Raw genomic sequence first — 16,686 nt, 5'->3', positions numbered from 1 at the left:
CTCTCGCCCAAGCACGCTTAACTTCGGAGTTCTGATGGGATCCGGTGCATTAGTGCTGGTATGATCGCACCCGCCATGTTCCTTTCGCTTTATTCTTTTAAACTGCCCCGTCCTGTGAAGCAGTGTGGCTTTTCTGGACCCGAATTCATTTTAAGCGTCAATTCAAGAATTTCCCCTCATCCTTTTATTTATTTACTTTTACATTTTTTTCTTGTTGATTTGCACCATTTTTTTTCCCTCGTCGCGCAACTCTCAATTATCCTGAAATTGATCCTTCACGCTTGCACTTATACATTTGCGCCGACAACTTTGACCGACGATCCGGGCTTCGATCCAGCCGTACCGTTCCTGACTTGTCTCGCGCCTTCAGATCCGCCTTCATGCTTCGATGAGAAGCAAAATATAAAGCAATCGTTCCGACGGAGCTAAATTACTACAGCATAAAGAACGAAGGGGAAATTTGGATTTCGAAACAAAAAAGGGAGGGGTGCAACACGAGGATTTCCCAGGGGGTCACCTAGGGGTGTCAACGGGCCGGGTCCGGGCCGGAATTCATTATTCCGGACCCGGACCCGGATCCGACCTGTTTACCCGACGGGTCTTTTATTCTGTGTTCCGGATCCGGACCCGGCGAGTCTCGGATCCGGGTCGGGTCTACCCGAACAAATTTGCCAAAATTTATAATTTCTAACAAAAAAGAGAAAAAAATATATTTGTAAACTAATTTCTAACTAATGCAAAGAAAAAACCAAATAAGAAAATAAATCAAATTGATTTTACTCAAATACATCATCCTAATCAAATTATATTGATAATATATATTTTTTATAAATTATTAAATCATTTATATCCGGATCCGGGTCTAATACGGGTCGGAATACTATATTCCGTATCCGACCCGTTTTTTTGTTTGAAAAAACGGATCCGGATCCGGATAACGGAATTAAATCCCTACCCATACCCGAAAAAATTTCAGCGATCCGATCCGGATCCGGGTCTAGACCCGACCCGTTGACAGGCCTAGGGTCACCTATCCTAGTACTACTGTCGCCCAAGCACGCTTAACTTCGGAGTTCTGATGGGATCCGGTGCATTAGTGCTGGTATGATCGCACCCGCCATGTTCCTTTCGCTTTATTCTTTTAAACTGCCACGTCCTGTGAATCAGTTTGGCTTTTCTGGACCCGAATTCATTCTAAGCGTCAATTCATGAATTTCCTCTCATCCTTTTATTTATTTACTTTTATATTTTTTTCTTGTTGCTTTGCACCTTTTTTTTCCCTCGTCGCACAACTCTCAATTATCCTGAAATTGATCCTTCACGCTTGCGCTTATGCATTTGCGCCGACAACTTTGACCGACGATCCGGGCTTCGATCCAGCCGTACCGTTCCTGACTTGTCTCGCGCCTTCAGATCCGCCTTCATGCTTCGATGAGAAGCAAAATATAAAGCAATCGTTCCGACGGAGCTAAATTACTACAGCATAAAGAACGAAGGGGAAATTTGGATTTCGAAACAAAAAAGGGAGGGGTGCAACACGAGGACTTCCCAGGGGGTCACCCATCCTAGTACACCTCTCTCGCCCAAGCACGCTTAACTTCGGAGTTCTGATGGGATCCGGTGCATTAGTGCTGGTATGATCGCACCCGCCATGTTCCTTTCGCTTTATTCTTTTAAACTGCCCCGTCCTGTGAAGCAGTGTGGCTTTTCTGGACCCGAATTCATTTTAAGCGTCAATTCAAGAATTTCCCCTCATCCTTTTATTTATTTACTTTTACATTTTTTTCTTGTTGATTTGCACCATTTTTTTTTCCCTCGTCGCGCAACTCTCAATTATCCTGAAATTGATCCTTCACGCTTGCGCTTATACATTTGCGCCGACAACTTTGACCGACGATCCGGGCTTCGATCCAGCCGTACCGTTCCTGACTTGTCTCGCGCCTTCAGATCCGCCTTCATGCTTCGATGAGAAGCAAAATATAAAGCAATCGTTCCGACGGAGCTAAATTACTACAGCATAAAGAACGAAGGGGAAATTTGGATTTCGAAACAAAAAAGGGAGGAGTGCAACACGAGGATTTCCCAGGGGGTCACCTAGGGGTGTCAACGGGCCGGGTCCGGGCCGGAATTCTTTATTCCGGACCCGGACCCGGATCCGACCCGTTTACCCGACGGGTCTTTTATTCTGTGTTCCGGATCCGGACCCGGCGAGTCTCGGATCCGGGTCGGGTCTACCCGAACAAATTTGCCAAAATTTATAATTTCTAACAAAAAAGAGAAAAAAATATATTTGTAAACTAATTTCTAACTAATGCAAAGAAAAAACCAAATAAGAAAATAAATCAAATTGATTTTACTCAAATACATCATCCTAATCAAATTATATTGATAATATATATTTTTTATAAATTATTAAATCATTTATATCCGGATCCGGATCTAATACGGGTCGGAATACTATATTCCGTATCCGACCCGTTTTTTTGTTTGAAAAAACGGATCCGGATCCGGGTAACGGAATTAAATCCCTACCCATACCCGCAATAATTTCAGCGATCCGATCCGGATCCGGGTCTAGACCCGACCCGTTGACAGGCCTAGGGTCACCCATCCTAGTACTACTGTCGCCCAAGCACGCTTAACTTCAGAGTTCTGATGGGATCCGGGGCATTAGTGCTGGTATGATCGCACCCGCCATGTTCCTTTCGTTTTATTCTTTTAAACTGCCACGCCCTGTGAAGCAGTTTGGCTTTTCTGGACCCGAATTCATTCTAAGCGTCAATTCATGAATTTCCTCTCATCCTTTTATTTATTTACTTTTATATTTTTTTCTTGTTGATTTGCACCTTTTTTTTTCCCTCGTCGCACAACTCTCAGTTATCCCGAAATTGATCCTTCACGCTTGCGCTTATACATTTGCGCCGACAACTTTGACCGACGATCCGGGCTTCGATCCAGCCGTACCGTTCCTGACTTGTCTCGCGCCTTCAGATCCGCCTTCATGCTTCGATAAGAAGCAAAATATAAAGCAATCGTTCCGACGGAGCTAAATTACTACAGCATAAAGAACGAAGGGGAAATTTGGATTTCGAAACAAAAAAGGGAGGGGTGCAACACGAGGACTTCCCAGGGGGTCACCCATCCTAGTACTACTCTCGCCCAAGCACGCTTAACTTCGGAGTTCTGATGGGATCCGGTGCATTAGTGCTGGTATGATCGCACCCGCCATGTTCCTTTCGTTTTATTCTTTTAAACTGCCCCGTCCTGTGAAGCAGTGTGGCTTTTCTGGACCCGAATTCATTTTAAGCGTCAATTCAAGAATTTCCCCTCATCCTTTTATTTATTTACTTTTACATTTTTTTCTTGTTGATTTGCACCATTTTTTTTTCCCTCGTCGCGCAACTCTCAATTATCCTGAAATTGATCCTTCACGCTTGCGCTTATACATTTGCGCCGACAACTTTGACCAACGATCCGGCCTTCGATCCAGCCGTACCGTTCCTGACTTGTCTCGCGCCTTCAGATCCGCCTTCATGCTTCGATGAGAAGCAAAATATAAAGCAATCGTTCCGACGGAGCTAAATTACTACAGCATAAAGAACGAAGGGGAAATTTGGATTTCGAAACAAAAAAGGGAGGGGTGCAACACGAGGATTTCCCAGGGGGTCACCTAGGGGTGTCAGCGGGCCGGGTCCGGGCCGGAAATCATTATTCCGGACCCGGATCCGATCCGTTTACCCGACGGGCCTTTTATTCTGTGTTCCGGACCCGGCGAGTCTCGGATCCGGGTCGGGTCTACCCGAACAAATTTGCCAAAATTTATAATTTCTAACAAAAAAGAGAAAAATATATATTTGTAAACTAATTTCTAACTAATGCAAAGAAAAAACCAAATAAGAAAATAAATCAAATTGATTTTACTCAAATACATCATCCTAATCAAATTATATTGATAATATTTATATTTTTTAAATTATTAAATCATTTATATCCGGATCCGGGTCTAATACGGGTCGGAATACAATATTCCGTATCCGACCCGTTTTTTTGTTTGAAAAAACGGATCCGGATTCGGGTAACGGAATTAAATCCCTACCCATACTCGCAATAATTTCAGCAATCCGATCCGGATCCGGGTCTAGACCCGACCCGTTGACAGGCCTAGGGTCACCCATCCTAGTACTACTGTCGCCCAAGCACGCTTAACTTCGGAGTTCTGAAGGGATCCGGTGCATTAGTGCTGGTATGATCGCACCCGCCATGTTCCTTTCGCTTTATTCTTTTAAACTGCCACGTCCTGTGAAGCAGTTTGGCTTTTCTGGACCCGAATTCATTCTAAGCGTCAATTCATGAATTTCCTCTCATCCTTTTATTTATTTACTTTTATATTTTTTTCTTGTTGATTTGCACCTTTTTTTTTCCCTCGTCGCACAACTCTCAGTTATCCTGAAATTGATCCTTCACGCTTGCGCTTATACATTTGCGCCGACAACTTTGACCGACGATCCGGGCTTCGATCCAGCCGTACCGTTCCTGACTTGTCTCGCGCCTTCAGATCCGCCTTCATGCTTCGATAAGAAGCAAAATATAAAGCAATCGTTCCGACGGAGCTAAATTACTACAGCATAAAGAACGAAGGGGAAATTTGGATTTCGAAACAAAAAAGGGAGGGGTGCAACACGAGGACTTCCCAGGGGGTCACCCATCCTAGTACTACTCTCGCCCAAGCACGCTTAACTTCGGAGTTCTGATGGGATCCGGTGCATTAGTGCTGGTATGATTGCACCCGCAATGTTCCTTTCGCTTTATTCTTTTAAACTGCGCCGTCCTGTGAAGCAGTGTGGCTTTTCTGGACCCGAATTCATTTTAAGCGTCAATTCAAGAATTTCCCCTCATCCTTTTATTTATTTACTTTTACATTTTTTTCTTGTTGATTTGCACCTTTTTTTTTTCCCTCGTCGCGCAACTCTCAATTATCCTGAAATTGATCCTTCACGCTTGCGCTTATACATTTGCGCCGACAACTTTGACCGACGATCCGGGCTTCGATCCAGCCGTACCGTTCCTGACTTGTCTCGCGCCTTCAGATCCGCCTTCATGCTTCGATGAGAAGCAAAATATAAAGCAATCGTTCCGACGGAGCTAAATTACTACAGCATAAAGAACGAAGGGGAAATTTGGATTTCGAAACAAAAAAGGGAGGGGTGCAACACGAGGATTTCCCAGGGGGTCACCTAGGGGTGTCAGCGGGCCGGGTCCGGGCCGGAAATCATTATTCCGGACCCGGATCCGATCCGTTTACCCGACGGGCCTTTTATTCTGTGTTCCGGACCCGGCGAGTCTCGGATCCGGGTCGGGTCTACCCGAACAAATTTGCCAAAATTTATAATTTCTAACAAAAAAGAGAAAAAGACATATTTGTAAACTAATTTCTAACTAATGCAAAGAAAAAACCAAATAAGAAAATAAATCAAATTGATTTTACTCAAATACATCATCCTAATCAAATTATATTGATAATATTTATATTTTTTAAATTATTAAATCATTTATATCCGGATCCGGGTCTAATACGGATCGGAATACTATATTCCGTATCCGACCCGTTTTTTTGTTTGAAAAAACGGATCCGGATCCGGGTAACGGAATTAAATCCCTACCCATACCCGCAATAATTTCAGCGATCCGATCCGGATCCGGGTCTAGACCCGACCCGTTGACAGGCCTAGGGTCACCCATCCTAGTACTACTGTCGCCCAAGCACGCTTAACTTCGGAGTTCTGATGGGATCCGGTGCATTAGTGCTGGTATGATCGCACCCGCCATATTCCTTTCGCTTTATTCTTTTAAACTGCCACGTCCTGTGAAGCAGTTTGGCTTTTCAGGACCCGAATTCATTCTAAGCGTCAATTCATGAATTTCCTCTCATCCTTTTATTTATTTACTTTTATATTTTTTTCTTGTTGATTTGCACCTTTTTTTTTCCCTCGTCGCACAACTCTCAATTATCCTGAAATTGATCCTTCACGCTTGCGCTTATACATTTGCGCCGACAACTTTGACCGACGATCCGGGCTTCGATCCAGCCGTACCGTTCCTGACTTGTCTCGCGCCTTCAGATCCGCCTTCATGCTTCGATGAGAAGCAAAATATAAAGCAATCGTTCCGACGGAGCTAAGTTACTACAGCATAAAGAACGAAGGGGAAATTTGGATTTCGAAACAAAAAAGGGAGGGGTGCAACACGAGGAGTTCCCAGGGGGTCACCTAGGGTGTCAGCGGGCCGGGTCCGGGCCGGAATTCATTATTCCGGACCCGGATCCGACCCGTTTACCCGACGGGCCTTTTATTCTGTGTTCCGGATCCGGACCCGGCGAGTCTCGGATCCGGGTCGGGTCTACCCGAACAAATTTGCCAAAATTTATAATTTCTGACAAAAAAGAGAAAAAGATATATTTGTAAACTAATTTCTAACTAATGCAAAGAAAAAACCAAATAAGAAAATAAATCAAATTGATTTTACTCAAATACATCATCCTAATCAAATTATATTGATAATATATATATTTTTTAAATTATTAAATCATTTATATCCGGATCCGGATCTAATACGGGTCGGAATACTATATTCCGTATCCGACCCGTTTTTTTGTTTGAAAAAACGGATCCGGATCCGGGTAACGGAATTAAATCCCTACCCATACCCGCAATAATTTCAGCGATCCGATCCGGATCCGGGTCTAGACCCGACCCGTTGACAGGCCTAGGGTCACCCATCCTAGTACTACTGTCGCCCAAGCACGCTTAACTTCGGAGTTCTGATGGGATCCGGTGCATTAGTGCTGGTATGATCGCACCCGCCATATTCCTTTCGCTTTATTCTTTTAAACTGCCACGTCCTGTGAAGCAGTTTGGCTTTTCAGGACCCGAATTCATTCTAAGCGTCAATTCATGAATTTCCTCTCATCCTTTTATTTATTTACTTTTATATTTTTTTCTTGTTGATTTGCACCTTTTTTTTTCCCTCGTCGCACAACTCTCAATTATCCTGAAATTGATCCTTCACGCTTGCGCTTATACATTTGCGCCGACAACTTTGACCGACGATCCGGGCTTCGATCCAGCCGTACCGTTCCTGACTTGTCTCGCGCCTTCAGATCCGCCTTCATGCTTCGATGAGAAGCAAAATATAAAGCAATCGTTCCGACGGAGCTAAGTTACTACAGCATAAAGAACGAAGGGGAAATTTGGATTTCGAAACAAAAAAGGGAGGGGTGCAACACGAGGAGTTCCCAGGGGGTCACCTAGGGTGTCAGCGGGCCGGGTCCGGGCCGGAATTCATTATTCCGGACCCGGATCCGACCCGTTTACCCGACGGGCCTTTTATTCTGTGTTCCGGATCCGGACCCGGCGAGTCTCGGATCCGGGTCGGGTCTACCCGAACAAATTTGCCAAAATTTATAATTTCTGACAAAAAAGAGAAAAAGATATATTTGTAAACTAATTTCTAACTAATGCAAAGAAAAAACCAAATAAGAAAATAAATCAAATTGATTTTACTCAAATACATCATCCTAATCAAATTATATTGATAATATATATATTTTTTAAATTATTAAATCATTTATATCCGGATCCGGATCTAATACGGGTCGGAATACTATATTCCGTATCCGACCCGTTTTTTTGTTTGAAAAAACGGATCCGGATCCGGGTAACGGAATTAAATCCCTACCCATACCCGCAATAATTTCAGCGATCCGATCCGGATCCGGGTCTAGACCCGACCCGTTGACAGGCCTAGGGTCACCCATCCTAGTACTACTGTCGCCCAAGCACGCTTAACTTCAGAGTTCTGATGGGATCCGGGGCATTAGTGCTGGTATGATCGCACCCGCCATGTTCCTTTCGTTTTATTCTTTTAAACTGCCACGCCCTGTGAAGCAGTTTGGCTTTTCTGGACCCGAATTCATTCTAAGCGTCAATTCATGAATTTCCTCTCATCCTTTTATTTATTTACTTTTATATTTTTTTCTTGTTGATTTGCACCTTTTTTTTTCCCTCGTCGCACAACTCTCAGTTATCCCGAAATTGATCCTTCACGCTTGCGCTTATACATTTGCGCCGACAACTTTGACCGACGATCCGGGCTTCGATCCAGCCGTACCGTTCCTGACTTGTCTCGCGCCTTCAGATCCGCCTTCATGCTTCGATAAGAAGCAAAATATAAAGCAATCGTTCCGACGGAGCTAAATTACTACAGCATAAAGAACGAAGGGGAAATTTGGATTTCGAAACAAAAAAGGGAGGGGTGCAACACGAGGACTTCCCAGGGGGTCACCCATCCTAGTACTACTCTCGCCCAAGCACGCTTAACTTCGGAGTTCTGATGGGATCCGGTGCATTAGTGCTGGTATGATCGCACCCGCCATGTTCCTTTCGTTTTATTCTTTTAAACTGCCCCGTCCTGTGAAGCAGTGTGGCTTTTCTGGACCCGAATTCATTTTAAGCGTCAATTCAAGAATTTCCCCTCATCCTTTTATTTATTTACTTTTACATTTTTTTCTTGTTGATTTGCACCATTTTTTTTTCCCTCGTCGCGCAACTCTCAATTATCCTGAAATTGATCCTTCACGCTTGCGCTTATACATTTGCGCCGACAACTTTGACCGACGATCCGGCCTTCGATCCAGCCGTACCGTTCCTGACTTGTCTCGCGCCTTCAGATCCGCCTTCATGCTTCGATGAGAAGCAAAATATAAAGCAATCGTTCCGAATGAGCTAAATTACTACAGCATAAAGAACGAAGGGGAAATTTGGATTTCGAAACAAAAAAGGAAGGGGTGCAACACGAGGATTTCCCAGGGGGTCACCTAGGGGTGTCAACGGGCCGGGTCCGGGCCGGAATTCATTATTCCGGACCCGGACCCGGATCCGACCCGTTTACCCGACGGGTCTTTTATTCGGTGTTCCGGATCCGGACCCGGCGAGTCTCGGATCCGGGTCGGGTCTACCCGAACAAATTTGCCAAAATTTATAATTTCTAACAAAAAAGAGAAAGAGATATATTTGTAAACTAATTTCTAGCTAATGCAAAGAAAAAACCAAATAAGAAAATAAATCAAATTGATTTTACTCAAATACATCATCCTAATCAAATTATATTGATAATATAAATTTTTTATAAATTATTAAATCATTTATATCCGGATCCGGGTCTAGTACGGGTCGGAATACTATATTCCGTATCCGACCCGTTTTTTTGTTTGAAAAAACGGATCCGGATCCGGATAACGGAATTAAATCCCTACCCATACCCGCAAAAATTTCAGGGATCCGATCCGGATCCGGGTGTAGACCCGACCCGTTGACCGGCCTAGGGTCACCCATCCTAGTACTACTGTCGCCCAAGCACGCTTAACTTCGAAGTTCTGATGGGATCCGGTGCATTAGTGCTGGTATGATCGCACCCGCCATGTTCCTTTCGCTTTATTCTTTTAAACTGCCACGTCCTGTGAAGCACTTTGGCTTTTCTGGACCCGAATTCATTCTAAGCGTCAATTCATGAATTTCCTCTCATCCTTTTATTTATTTACTTTTTTATTTTTTTCTTGTTGCTTTGCACCTTTTTTTCCCTCGTCGCACAACTCTCAATTATCCTGAAATTGATCCTTCACGCTTGCGCTTATACATTTGCGCCGACAACTTTGACCGACGATCCGGGCTTCGATCCAGCCGTACCGTTCCTGACTTGTCTCGCGCCTTCAGATCCGCCTTCATGCTTCGATAAGAAGCAAAATATAAAGCAATCGTTCCGACGGAGCTAAATTACTACAGCATAAAGAACGAAGGGGAAATTTCGATTTCGAAACAAAAAAGGGAGGGGTGCAACACGAGGACTTCCCAGGGGGTCACCCATCCTAGTACTACTCTCGCCCAAGCACGCTTAACTTCGGAGTTCTGATGGGATCCGGTGCATTAGTGCTGGTATGATCGCACCCACCATGTTCCTTTCGCTTTATTCTTTTAAACTGCCCCGTCCTGTGAAGCAGTGTGGCTTTTCTGGACCCGAATTCATTTTAAGCGTCAATTCAAGAATTTCCCCTCATCCTTTTATTTATTTACTTTTACATTTTTTTCTTGTTGATTTGCACCATTTTTTTTTCCCTCGTCGCGCAACTCTCAATTTTCCTGAAATTGATCCTTCACGCTTGCACTTATACATTTGCGCCGACAACTTTGACCGACGATCCGGGCTTCGATCCAGCCGTACCGTTCCTGACTTGTCTCGCGCCTTCAGATCCGCCTTCATGCTTCGATGAGAAGCAAAATATAAAGCAATCGTTCCGACGGAGCTAAATTACTACAGCATAAAGAACGAAGGGGAAATTTGGATTTCGAAACAAAAAAGGGAGGGGTGCAACACGAGGATTTCCCATGGGGTCACCTAGGGGTGTCAACGGGCCGGGTCCGGGCCGGAATTCATTATTCCGGACCCGGACCCGGATCCGACCCGTTTACCCGACGGGTCTTTTATTCGGTGTTCCGGATCCGGACCCGGCGTGTCTCGGATCCGGGTCGGGTCTACCCGAACAAATTTGCCAAAATTTATAATTTCTAACAAAAAAGAGAAAAAAATATATTTGTAAACTAATTTCTAACTAATGCAAAGAAAAAACCAAATAAGAAAATAAATCAAATTGATTTTACTCAAATACATCATCCTAATCAAATTATATTGATAATATATATTTTTTATAAATTATTAAATCATTTATATCCGGATCCGGGTCTAATACGGGTCGGAATACTATATTCCGTATCCGACCCGTTTTTTTGTTTGAAAAAACGGATCCGGATCCGGATAACGGAATTAAATCCCTACCCATACCCGAAAAAATTTCAGCGATCCGATCCGGATCCGGTTCTAGACCCGACCCGTTGACAGGCCTAGGGTCACCCATCCTAGTACTACTGTCGCCCAAGCACGCTTAACTTCGGAGTTCTGATGGGATCCGGTGCATTAGTGCTGGTATGATCGCACCCGCCATGTTCCTTTCGCTTTATTCTTTTAAACTGCCACGTCCTGTGAAGTAGTTTGGCTTTTCTGGACCCGAATTCATTCTAAGCGTCAATTCATGAATTTCCTCTCATCCTTTTATTTATTTACTTTTATATTTTTTTCTTGTTGCTTTGCACCTTTTTTTTCCCTCGTCGCACAACTCTCAATTATCCTGAAATTGATCCTTCACGCTTGCGCTTATACATTTGCGCCGACAACTTTGACCGACGATCCGGGTTTCGATCCAGCCGTACCGTTCCTGACTTGTCTCGCGCCTTCAGATCCGCCTTCATGCTTCGATAAGAAGCAAAATATAAAGCAATCGTTCCGACGGAGCTAAATTACTACAGCATAAAGAACGATGGGGAAATTTGGATTTCGAAACAAAAAAGGGAGGGGTGCAACACGAGGACTTCCCAGGGGGTCACCCATCCTAGTACACCTCTCTCGCCCAAGCACGCTTAACTTCGGAGTTCTGATGGGATCCGGTGCATTAGTGCTGGTATGATCGCACCCGCCATGTTCCTTTCGCTTTATTCTTTTAAACTGCCCCGTCCTGTGAAGCAGTGTGGCTTTTCTGGACCCGAATTCATTTTAAGCGTCAATTCAAGAATTTCCCCTCATCCTTTTATTTATTTACTTTTACATTTTTTTCTTGTTGATTTGCACCATTTTTTTTCCCTCGTCGCGCAACTCTCAATTATCCTGAAATTGATCCTTCACGCTTGCACTTATACATTTGCGCCGACAACTTTGACCGACGATCCGGGCTTCGATCCAGCCGTACCGTTCCTGACTTGTCTCGCGCCTTCAGATCCGCCTTCATGCTTCGATGAGAAGCAAAATATAAAGCAATCGTTCCGACGGAGCTAAATTACTACAGCATAAAGAACGAAGGGGAAATTTGGATTTCGAAACAAAAAAGGGAGGGGTGCAACACGAGGATTTCCCAGGGGGTCACCTAGGGGTGTCAACGGGCCGGGTCCGGGCCGGAATTCATTATTCCGGACCCGGACCCGGATCCGACCTGTTTACCCGACGGGTCTTTTATTCTGTGTTCCGGATCCGGACCCGGCGAGTCTCGGATCCGGGTCGGGTCTACCCGAACAAATTTGCCAAAATTTATAATTTCTAACAAAAAAGAGAAAAAAATATATTTGTAAACTAATTTCTAACTAATGCAAAGAAAAAACCAAATAAGAAAATAAATCAAATTGATTTTACTCAAATACATCATCCTAATCAAATTATATTGATAATATATATTTTTTATAAATTATTAAATCATTTATATCCGGATCCGGGTCTAATACGGGTCGGAATACTATATTCCGTATCCGACCCGTTTTTTTGTTTGAAAAAACGGATCCGGATCCGGATAACGGAATTAAATCCCTACCCATACCCGAAAAAATTTCAGCGATCCGATCCGGATCCGGGTCTAGACCCGACCCGTTGACAGGCCTAGGGTCACCTATCCTAGTACTACTGTCGCCCAAGCACGCTTAACTTCGGAGTTCTGATGGGATCCGGTGCATTAGTGCTGGTATGATCGCACCCGCCATGTTCCTTTCGCTTTATTCTTTTAAACTGCCACGTCCTGTGAATCAGTTTGGCTTTTCTGGACCCGAATTCATTCTAAGCGTCAATTCATGAATTTCCTCTCATCCTTTTATTTATTTACTTTTATATTTTTTTCTTGTTGCTTTGCACCTTTTTTTTCCCTCGTCGCACAACTCTCAATTATCCTGAAATTGATCCTTCACGCTTGCGCTTATGCATTTGCGCCGACAACTTTGACCGACGATCCGGGCTTCGATCCAGCCGTACCGTTCCTGACTTGTCTCGCGCCTTCAGATCCGCCTTCATGCTTCGATGAGAAGCAAAATATAAAGCAATCGTTCCGACGGAGCTAAATTACTACAGCATAAAGAACGAAGGGGAAATTTGGATTTCGAAACAAAAAAGGGAGGGGTGCAACACGAGGACTTCCCAGGGGGTCACCCATCCTAGTACACCTCTCTCGCCCAAGCACGCTTAACTTCGGAGTTCTGATGGGATCCGGTGCATTAGTGCTGGTATGATCGCACCCGCCATGTTCCTTTCGCTTTATTCTTTTAAACTGCCCCGTCCTGTGAAGCAGTGTGGCTTTTCTGGACCCGAATTCATTTTAAGCGTCAATTCAAGAATTTCCCCTCATCCTTTTATTTATTTACTTTTACATTTTTTTCTTGTTGATTTGCACCATTTTTTTTTCCCTCGTCGCGCAACTCTCAATTATCCTGAAATTGATCCTTCACGCTTGCGCTTATACATTTGCGCCGACAACTTTGACCGACGATCCGGGCTTCGATCCAGCCGTACCGTTCCTGACTTGTCTCGCGCCTTCAGATCCGCCTTCATGCTTCGATGAGAAGCAAAATATAAAGCAATCGTTCCGACGGAGCTAAATTACTACAGCATAAAGAACGAAGGGGAAATTTGGATTTCGAAACAAAAAAGGGAGGAGTGCAACACGAGGATTTCCCAGGGGGTCACCTAGGGGTGTCAACGGGCCGGGTCCGGGCCGGAATTCTTTATTCCGGACCCGGACCCGGATCCGACCCGTTTACCCGACGGGTCTTTTATTCTGTGTTCCGGATCCGGACCCGGCGAGTCTCGGATCCGGGTCGGGTCTACCCGAACAAATTTGCCAAAATTTATAATTTCTAACAAAAAAGAGAAAAAAATATATTTGTAAACTAATTTCTAACTAATGCAAAGAAAAAACCAAATAAGAAAATAAATCAAATTGATTTTACTCAAATACATCATCCTAATCAAATTATATTGATAATATATATTTTTTATAAATTATTAAATCATTTATATCCGGATCCGGATCTAATACGGGTCGGAATACTATATTCCGTATCCGACCCGTTTTTTTGTTTGAAAAAACGGATCCGGATCCGGGTAACGGAATTAAATCCCTACCCATACCCGCAATAATTTCAGCGATCCGATCCGGATCCGGGTCTAGACCCGACCCGTTGACAGGCCTAGGGTCACCCATCCTAGTACTACTGTCGCCCAAGCACGCTTAACTTCAGAGTTCTGATGGGATCCGGGGCATTAGTGCTGGTATGATCGCACCCGCCATGTTCCTTTCGTTTTATTCTTTTAAACTGCCACGCCCTGTGAAGCAGTTTGGCTTTTCTGGACCCGAATTCATTCTAAGCGTCAATTCATGAATTTCCTCTCATCCTTTTATTTATTTACTTTTATATTTTTTTCTTGTTGATTTGCACCTTTTTTTTTCCCTCGTCGCACAACTCTCAGTTATCCCGAAATTGATCCTTCACGCTTGCGCTTATACATTTGCGCCGACAACTTTGACCGACGATCCGGGCTTCGATCCAGCCGTACCGTTCCTGACTTGTCTCGCGCCTTCAGATCCGCCTTCATGCTTCGATAAGAAGCAAAATATAAAGCAATCGTTCCGACGGAGCTAAATTACTACAGCATAAAGAACGAAGGGGAAATTTGGATTTCGAAACAAAAAAGGGAGGGGTGCAACACGAGGACTTCCCAGGGGGTCACCCATCCTAGTACTACTCTCGCCCAAGCACGCTTAACTTCGGAGTTCTGATGGGATCCGGTGCATTAGTGCTGGTATGATCGCACCCGCCATGTTCCTTTCGTTTTATTCTTTTAAACTGCCCCGTCCTGTGAAGCAGTGTGGCTTTTCTGGACCCGAATTCATTTTAAGCGTCAATTCAAGAATTTCCCCTCATCCTTTTATTTATTTACTTTTACATTTTTTTCTTGTTGATTTGCACCATTTTTTTTTCCCTCGTCGCGCAACTCTCAATTATCCTGAAATTGATCCTTCACGCTTGCGCTTATACATTTGCGCCGACAACTTTGACCAACGATCCGGCCTTCGATCCAGCCGTACCGTTCCTGACTTGTCTCGCGCCTTCAGATCCGCCTTCATGCTTCGATGAGAAGCAAAATATAAAGCAATCGTTCCGAATGAGCTAAATTACTACAGCATAAAGAACGAAGGGGAAATTTGGATTTCGAAACAAAAAAGGAAGGGGTGCAACACGAGGATTTCCCAGGGGGTCACCTAGGGGTGTCAACGGGCCGGGTCCGGGCCGGAATTCATTATTCCGGACCCGGACCCGGATCCGACCCGTTTACCCGACGGGTCTTTTATTCGGTGTTCCGGATCCGGACCCGGCGAGTCTCGGATCCGGGTCGGGTCTACCCGAACAAATTTGCCAAAATTTATAATTTCTAACAAAAAAGAGAAAGAGATATATTTGTAAACTAATTTCTAGCTAATGCAAAGAAAAAACCAAATAAGAAAATAAATCAAATTGATTTTACTCAAATACATCATCCTAATCAAATTATATTGATAATATAAATTTTTTATAAATTATTAAATCATTTATATCCGGATCCGGGTCTAGTACGGGTCGGAATACTATATTCCGTATCCGACCCGTTTTTTTGTTTGAAAAAACGGATCCGGATCCGGATAACGGAATTAAATCCCTACCCATACCCGAAAAAATTTCAGCGATCCGATCCGGATCCGGGTCTAGACCCGACCCGTTGACAGGCCTAGGGTCACCTATCCTAGTACTACTGTCGCCCAAGCACGCTTAACTTCGGAGTTCTGATGGGATCCGGTGCATTAGTGCTGGTATGATCGCACCCGCCATGTTCCTTTCGCTTTATTCTTTTAAACTGCCACGTCCTGTGAATCAGTTTGGCTTTTCTGGACCCGAATTCATTCTAAGCGTCAATTCATGAATTTCCTCTCATCCTTTTATTTATTTACTTTTATATTTTTTTCTTGTTGCTTTGCACCTTTTTTTTCCCTCGTCGCACAACTCTCAATTATCCTGAAATTGATCCTTCACGCTTGCGCTTATGCATTTGCGCCGACAACTTTGACCGACGATCCGGGCTTCGATCCAGCCGTACCGTTCCTGACTTGTCTCGCGCCTTCAGATCCGCCTTCATGCTTCGATGAGAAGCAAAATATAAAGCAATCGTTCCGACGGAGCTAAATTACTACAGCATAAAGAACGAAGGGGAAATTTGGATTTCGAAACAAAAAAGGGAGGGGTGCAACACGAGGATTTCCCATGGGGTCACCTAGGGGTGTCAACGGGCCGGGTCCGGGCCGGAATTCATTATTCCGGACCCGGACCCGGATCCGACCCGTTTACCCGACGGGTCTTTTATTCGGTGTTCCGGATCCGGACCCGGCGTGTCTCGGATCCGGGTCGGGTCTACCCGAACAAATTTGCCAAAATTTATAATTTCTAACAAAAAAGAGAAAAAAATATATTTGTAAACTAATTTCTAACTAATGCAAAGAAAAAACCAAATAAGAAAATAAATCAAATTGATTTTACTCAAATACATCATCCTAATCAAATTATATTGATAATATATATTTTTTATAAATTATTAAATCATTTATATCCGGATCCGGGTCTAATACGGGTCGGAATACTATATTCCGTATCCGACCCGTTTTTTTGTTTGAAAAAACGGATCCGGATCCGGATAACGGAATTAAATCCCTACCCATACCCGAAAAAATTTCAGCGATCCGAT

The 16,686-nt window shown here is 43.9% G+C and overlaps 8 non-coding genes and 11 pseudogenes across 8 annotated transcripts; all 19 read right to left on the bottom strand.

Moving 5' to 3' along the window:
* Window positions 1-998: 998 nt before the first annotated feature.
* On the bottom strand, window positions 999-1,116 carry LOC140020378 (5S ribosomal RNA; annotated as a pseudogene).
* Window positions 1,117-1,527: 411 nt separating this feature from the next.
* LOC140018106 (5S ribosomal RNA) lies at window positions 1,528-1,648 on the bottom strand. The gene has a single exon (XR_011824409.1). It is a non-coding gene; the product is annotated as a 5S ribosomal RNA (ribosomal RNA).
* A 927-nt stretch (window positions 1,649-2,575) lies between these two features.
* LOC140020644 (5S ribosomal RNA) lies at window positions 2,576-2,693 on the bottom strand (annotated as a pseudogene).
* A 412-nt stretch (window positions 2,694-3,105) lies between these two features.
* Window positions 3,106-3,224, bottom strand: LOC140017767 (5S ribosomal RNA). Its single transcript, XR_011824073.1, has one exon. It is a non-coding gene; the product is annotated as a 5S ribosomal RNA (ribosomal RNA).
* Window positions 3,225-4,139: 915 nt separating this feature from the next.
* Window positions 4,140-4,257, bottom strand: LOC140019991 (5S ribosomal RNA; annotated as a pseudogene).
* A 412-nt stretch (window positions 4,258-4,669) lies between these two features.
* LOC140017514 (5S ribosomal RNA) lies at window positions 4,670-4,788 on the bottom strand. Its single transcript, XR_011823823.1, has one exon. It is a non-coding gene; the product is annotated as a 5S ribosomal RNA (ribosomal RNA).
* A 915-nt stretch (window positions 4,789-5,703) lies between these two features.
* On the bottom strand, window positions 5,704-5,821 carry LOC140018642 (5S ribosomal RNA; annotated as a pseudogene).
* A 919-nt stretch (window positions 5,822-6,740) lies between these two features.
* Window positions 6,741-6,858, bottom strand: LOC140018641 (5S ribosomal RNA; annotated as a pseudogene).
* A 919-nt stretch (window positions 6,859-7,777) lies between these two features.
* On the bottom strand, window positions 7,778-7,895 carry LOC140020642 (5S ribosomal RNA; annotated as a pseudogene).
* Window positions 7,896-8,307: 412 nt separating this feature from the next.
* Window positions 8,308-8,426, bottom strand: LOC140017756 (5S ribosomal RNA). The gene has a single exon (XR_011824062.1). It is a non-coding gene; the product is annotated as a 5S ribosomal RNA (ribosomal RNA).
* Window positions 8,427-9,353: 927 nt separating this feature from the next.
* On the bottom strand, window positions 9,354-9,471 carry LOC140019550 (5S ribosomal RNA; annotated as a pseudogene).
* Window positions 9,472-9,881: 410 nt separating this feature from the next.
* LOC140017745 (5S ribosomal RNA) lies at window positions 9,882-10,000 on the bottom strand. The gene has a single exon (XR_011824051.1). It is a non-coding gene; the product is annotated as a 5S ribosomal RNA (ribosomal RNA).
* A 927-nt stretch (window positions 10,001-10,927) lies between these two features.
* Window positions 10,928-11,045, bottom strand: LOC140018640 (5S ribosomal RNA; annotated as a pseudogene).
* A 411-nt stretch (window positions 11,046-11,456) lies between these two features.
* On the bottom strand, window positions 11,457-11,577 carry LOC140018105 (5S ribosomal RNA). Its single transcript, XR_011824408.1, has one exon. It is a non-coding gene; the product is annotated as a 5S ribosomal RNA (ribosomal RNA).
* Window positions 11,578-12,503: 926 nt separating this feature from the next.
* LOC140020376 (5S ribosomal RNA) lies at window positions 12,504-12,621 on the bottom strand (annotated as a pseudogene).
* Window positions 12,622-13,032: 411 nt separating this feature from the next.
* LOC140018104 (5S ribosomal RNA) lies at window positions 13,033-13,153 on the bottom strand. The gene has a single exon (XR_011824407.1). It is a non-coding gene; the product is annotated as a 5S ribosomal RNA (ribosomal RNA).
* Window positions 13,154-14,080: 927 nt separating this feature from the next.
* LOC140020641 (5S ribosomal RNA) lies at window positions 14,081-14,198 on the bottom strand (annotated as a pseudogene).
* Window positions 14,199-14,610: 412 nt separating this feature from the next.
* LOC140017734 (5S ribosomal RNA) lies at window positions 14,611-14,729 on the bottom strand. Its single transcript, XR_011824039.1, has one exon. It is a non-coding gene; the product is annotated as a 5S ribosomal RNA (ribosomal RNA).
* A 927-nt stretch (window positions 14,730-15,656) lies between these two features.
* Window positions 15,657-15,774, bottom strand: LOC140020375 (5S ribosomal RNA; annotated as a pseudogene).
* Between the last annotated feature and the right edge of the window lie 912 nt (window positions 15,775-16,686).

Source organism: Coffea arabica, chromosome 11c (genome assembly GCF_036785885.1).
Source record: "Coffea arabica cultivar ET-39 chromosome 11c, Coffea Arabica ET-39 HiFi, whole genome shotgun sequence".
NCBI classification, from domain to species: domain Eukaryota; kingdom Viridiplantae; phylum Streptophyta; class Magnoliopsida; order Gentianales; family Rubiaceae; genus Coffea; species Coffea arabica.
The sequence above is the reverse complement of the archived record's forward strand: the minus strand, read 5'-3'. Positions and strand labels throughout refer to the sequence as shown.